At 47.1% G+C, this 5,392-nt stretch overlaps 1 long non-coding RNA gene across 1 annotated transcript; it reads left to right on the top strand.

The window, feature by feature from the left end:
* The first annotated feature begins 2,046 nt into the window (after positions 1 to 2,046).
* Positions 2,047 to 5,182, top strand: LOC125944800 (uncharacterized). Its single transcript, XR_007466508.1, has 2 exons — positions 2,047 to 3,031; positions 4,985 to 5,182. It is a non-coding gene; the product is annotated as an uncharacterized LOC125944800 (long non-coding RNA).
* The last annotated feature ends 210 nt before the right edge of the window (positions 5,183 to 5,392 follow it).

Below are 5,392 nucleotides of genomic sequence, written 5' to 3' on the forward strand. Positions count from 1 at the left end.
TACACGTGAAACGAATGTGAGGCAGCCGAAGTTCAGGTTTCCTTTTTCTGAAACGTAAAGCCTAGGCCCTGCTGCTGCATGAGAATGGTTCTCCTACCTAAGCGTAGCTTTTAATAACTCTTCATTTACATAAGAAAGGGTACGGTTACATTTATACATAGAATGTACAGCAGATGGTTGGTCATCAGTCAGCTTCATTTTGTCATACGGCTCAATAAAGCATACAGTCTTGTCCCTGCTGTTGAAGTGACAATGCGTCGAACGGGGAGCTGCACAAAGCGCCAATCGGCAGTAGGCGCGACACCAGATTCATTTTGCGTCGCCCAACTACGTCCCATAGGGGTTGGACGGAGAGCCGCGCTTTGCGGTGCCGCGCGCATAATGGGGTAAAGTAAACGAATAACTTGGCGCCAGTAATTTCGGTTACGTGGCCATTTCGAAATGAAAAGAAAAAAAAAGACCGCCACTAGACTTTTATGACGGTCGCCTTCAACTTTTCAGCATCCGCGTGTGTCGATGAAGTTTGTTGCGAAAACGTTAGTTAGTGAAATAGTTTAATTAGTGAATGAATTGCTTCGCTTTTTCTCGCAAACGACGTCCGCCTGTGCTGATAATTCATCTGTAGTGACGGAAATCGGATAAGTTACGCAGGCCATTAAAAAAAGTTGTCGCAGTTTCACCCGAAAGGCGAAGCATCAATTGCGATAGCAACTTAGTAGAGAGCGATACAGAGTAAGGATAGTAGTTTTATCCCTGTACAAACTTGGACATGCAGCAGCACCGCCAACAACGCAGCCGTTGCTCGCCGCCGTCCGTATTCCCACGCTCACCCGCCGTGCGTTCGCGCTCTTCCGTGAAGGTGCCGACCGCCGCTGCGCTATGCTGCTGCAGCGTTTGACGTCCGCATCTTCATGTGACTATTCGTTCCCCACCCACGCTTGTCATCGTTAGTAAGCGGGTTTGCACTACACATGATGTGCCGGAAGCGCAGTGAGCTACGTTGTGCCCTTCGCAGCCTGCCCACGAACGCGCTTTCTCCCCCGTTTCACACCCCTTTCGGGGTCTCGAGTCTCTTCAATCGCACTTACGCGACGCCACTGCTCACTTAATCAGCGTGCTACCTATGCGACCAAGTCGCTCACCTCTCGTATGACTTGCTGCGTGCTATCGCATCATTGTTCGCCCTAGGCGAAACTGTGACATTTTTTCTCGCGACGACGTCGCCGGCTGATAATTCTCTGTATGACGGAATCGATAGTGACGCAGGCCATCAAAAAAAAAAAAACTGTTGGATCCTGCTGGAACCGCAGCGGTGTCCTAGAGGTAGAGCATCCGCCTCGTATGCGGGAGGTACCGAGTTCAAATCCCGGTGCCGTCGGGAACCCACCAGTTTTTTCTAATGGGTAGAGATGTTCCCTGGCCTGGTGCTCGGCTTTCTAGGGGATTGACATCTCGAAAGAGGCCCCAATAGTGATTTCAGGAGTTGTCTCTGGGCGCCTCTTGTCCAACCCCAGACGGCCTTGTTAAACAGCATCCGCCGCGGCTGTGGGAGGCAAGTGGTACCGCCTGGTACCTACCTGTAAATTAGGTACACGCGCACTCTCGGCCTGGTGCTCGGCCATTATGGGACCTCAACGCTTGGAAAGGGGTGTGTGTGGAGAGGGGGACCCGAAGGCGTCCCCACTTCAATAGGTGCATCTGGGGCTCAACATGGGAAATGTGTGCCATTGGAGCGGCCCAAACATCACTTTTTTTTTCTGTGCCTACGAGGGTTTCGACGGAAATTCAGGGCGCGGGCTCCTTTCCCAAGCGTATCACCCCTGAAGGAAGCCGAACGCCAGGCCATGGGTACGCTTGTACCCATTTGAACCAGTGGGTGCCCGGAGGCGGTGGGAATCGAACCCACAACCTCCCGCAGCCGAGGCGGGCGCTCTAACACCAGGTGGACAGGCGTAATTCTGCCTCTCTATGTGGATTACTTGAGGACTTGCGCAACAAATGTAGATAGTTATTTTGCTAATTTGCAATGTTGCACAATGTGTTGTATTTATTGACTGCAGGGCACAAGTGGCAATTGCAGGGATGTAACCCAGTGGTATCAGTCACAGAAAAAAAAAGCTGTAGGTGTTCTATATGCTTTCCTGAGTAAAACTGAGTGAAATCTTCTAATCTGTTGTCTTACATAGGCTTTGGTTTTATTGCGGAAACTGGATAGCACTACCACTTGCTCCGACTGTAATGGCCTACTTTTTTCTGTGCCGACTGTGACTGTAAGTCTTCCATGGTCATAAGCATAAATCTCCTTAGTCATACGTAGTCATAAGACACTGTCATATATACCCCATAGGACCCCATGTAAATATTTGGAGCGAATCGTGTCACTCGTTACAGACACACAGATTGCGAACAGTAGCCCTAGAATGCTGACGCATTAAAAGTCCCTAGACTGCTACCACTTTGCCAAAGGTGTGCCAATAAGTGCATCGGCGCTTCAGCTAGCAGTTTTACAAAAGCCTTCTTCGCGAAGTTCGGCAAGATACGAACTGCAACACGGATCACCTTTGGCACATTTCGGGATATCTGCACTAAGTAGATATGACTGTGTTGTTAGCTGGCAATCCGGTTTGACTTCAGCAATTGCGGCATGTGCTCTAGGCTCCTAATTAAAGTTGAATTAAGGAAACATTGTTCACTACCAAAGTAATAATCATGATTTGTTGTGTATGTAATGCCCGCCATTTCACCAAATCAACGGCGACAGGCGGAATTACGCTGTCACAGTCAGTATAAGAAATGAGTTCCATGTAAAAAAAAAAAAAAATCTGGTACACTGGTATATTATGGCTTTAGCTGTAATACCTGGAGCACTCAGTGCTATTGCAATTTCTGAGAGTCAGTGTAATATGGGCAAGTGCACATGATGCTGCCGTATAATTGTCTGTTACAGGTGTTTGGATCGAGATGAACTACACATTAATTTATGCAAATTATGAAGGGTGCTTACTGCTTCGCATTCCCGCCATGATTCAAGGTTCGTGTATGACGTTTTTAAAAATATCTGATACGGTTCGAGTTGCTGACGTTGCTCGTGACTACTCACGAATGACCCTGATGTTTTCTATGTGTACTGCTGCACCACTATTCCACGTGCACAGCTGGGAGAATGCTATAATTTCGACTATATCGGTTTGAGAGTATTTCGTGAACTGCTCCCGCTCAGCACATCAAAGCAGCTCCGGGCAAGAAAGTTTGACGCCATTCGTCTGAGAGAGGCGGATTCGGTGCTATAAGCGATGCAACATTAAGCAGCCTCGTAAATGATAATCAATATTTCAGAAATCATAACATCATTACTAAACCGGTGACAAAGCGCGGAAACTGGTCCAGGGCCATACCTAGGAATTTTTACCCAGAACGGCGGCCTTTACGTCAGCTAATTTTCTTAACTGTTACTGTACTAAACCTAACCCTGATGGTGTCGGGCAGCGCCGTTCACTGCCATTACAGCTTGCTAGCATGCACCTTTTAAAGGAAACGCCTTCCTGCAATTTAAGATTCTGCACGGTGGGTTCACCACTCCTTCCTTTAATCATCATCAGCCTATATTTTAGGTTCACTGCGGAAGAAGGGCTCGCCTGCATTCTTCGATTACCCCTGTCTTGCGCTAGCTGATTCCTACTTTTGCCTGCAAATTTCCTAACTTTATCACCCCCCCTAGTTTTCTGCCGTCCTAGACTGCGTTTTCCTTCTCTTGGCACCCGTTCCGTAACTCGAATGATCTGCCAGCTATCTACCCTAGGCATTACTCGGCCTGCCCAGCTCCATTTTTTTCTCTTAATGTCAATAAGAATATCGGCTATCCTCGTTCGCTATCTGATCCACGCCGCTTTCTTCCTGTCTCTTAACGTTACGCCTAACATTTTTCGTTCCACCCCTCTTTGCGCGGTCCTTAAGTTGTTGCAGCAGTGCACCAAGTTGGGCTAGCTGGTTGAAGTTCATATTGGAAAGATTTTAGCTGCGCTATAAACAGGGACAAAGGAGGACGAAAAAGACAACACGTGCGTTTAACTTGTTCTCGAGCTTCTTTGTTAACCTCCAAGTTTCTTCCCCATATGCTAGCACCGGTATAATGCAATGATTGTACACTTTTCTTTTGAACGACAGTGGTAAGCTCCCAGTCAGAATTTGGCAATGCCTGCCGTATGCACTCCAACCTTCCTTTATTGGGGTTGAAATTGGAACACTCTCCGCAGCCCCTGCAAGCAAAAGCTAAGGCGGGCGAAATCACATTGTTATGCGAAAAAGAAGTATGCGCGGGTGAAAGTCCGTGCAGGAGTTGGGTGCTCGTTTTCGTCCGAAATAAACTTAATAGGTTAACTAAGCGTAACACTTGCTTTAGCAGGGGCTTATGCCGGTTGTCGACATGGTATGTCCGATGTTCATTTATCATCCGCAAGCATGTGGCACAACGACACATGTCGTATCAGCGGTAAAATGTCGTCTCCGGCTTCGGCACTGTCCGTTCGTAATATGCCCACAACTTACTTGATGCTAAGATATTATCATTTTAGGTTACGTTAGGGTGTTGGTCGTTACTTCAAAGACTGCCATTCACATAAATGCCGTTTAAAGTTCGTGTTGAATGTTGCGTGCCACGTTTAAATACTGTTTCTGCGATCATAATCGTTATGTGGCAAACACCTGTGGTGATTATCAAGTGGCAGCTTACCTTAAGTTCTAATAATTATTAATAGTTATACAGTGCATGTTACTTGCAGTTATGTGATTGCACCTGCGGCAGTTATGACCTCAACGCAGCTAACTACTAAGCTGTACTTCGATTCGATTCACACTGGCGCCTTGCTGAGAGATATGCGCTGCTCTGTAAAATCTGGAAATGCTAGAACGTGCTTTCGGTTGCTACGACAACATTTATCAATTACTTGTTCTAGGTTGTACATGTCGCCCATTGTATGTATTGCAGGAAGCGGGTGCATGGTTCTTCTCACGGGTGCTGCTGTAAGACGTGGTCTTCGGGGCGATTGCAAAATCACGTATGAGAAGGCCTGCGGCAAGCAACACAAGTTCTACCCGATATATGACAAGTCGTGCAGAAAAAAGCCAAGTCATAGCTAAACGCCTTGCTGCTACATAGAATAAACGTAACATCTGTAATGTGGAATGGTTCTTTCATGTGGAATGTGACTGCGTATCGCGAAGCTTGTTGTGACTGGCGACCACTAATAGCTCGCGTCCAAATCGCACCTCCAGCAGACTCAGTTTTAAATTTTATTTTATTTCCAAGTGAACATAAATTGCTTGTTCTTTCTCTCAACTTGAACATTTGGTGAGGGGGAAATGAAGGTGATAGGCACGACAACCTGGGCCACGC

Source organism: Dermacentor silvarum, chromosome 4 (assembly GCF_013339745.2).
Source record: "Dermacentor silvarum isolate Dsil-2018 chromosome 4, BIME_Dsil_1.4, whole genome shotgun sequence".
NCBI lineage: Eukaryota > Metazoa > Arthropoda > Arachnida > Ixodida > Ixodidae > Dermacentor > Dermacentor silvarum.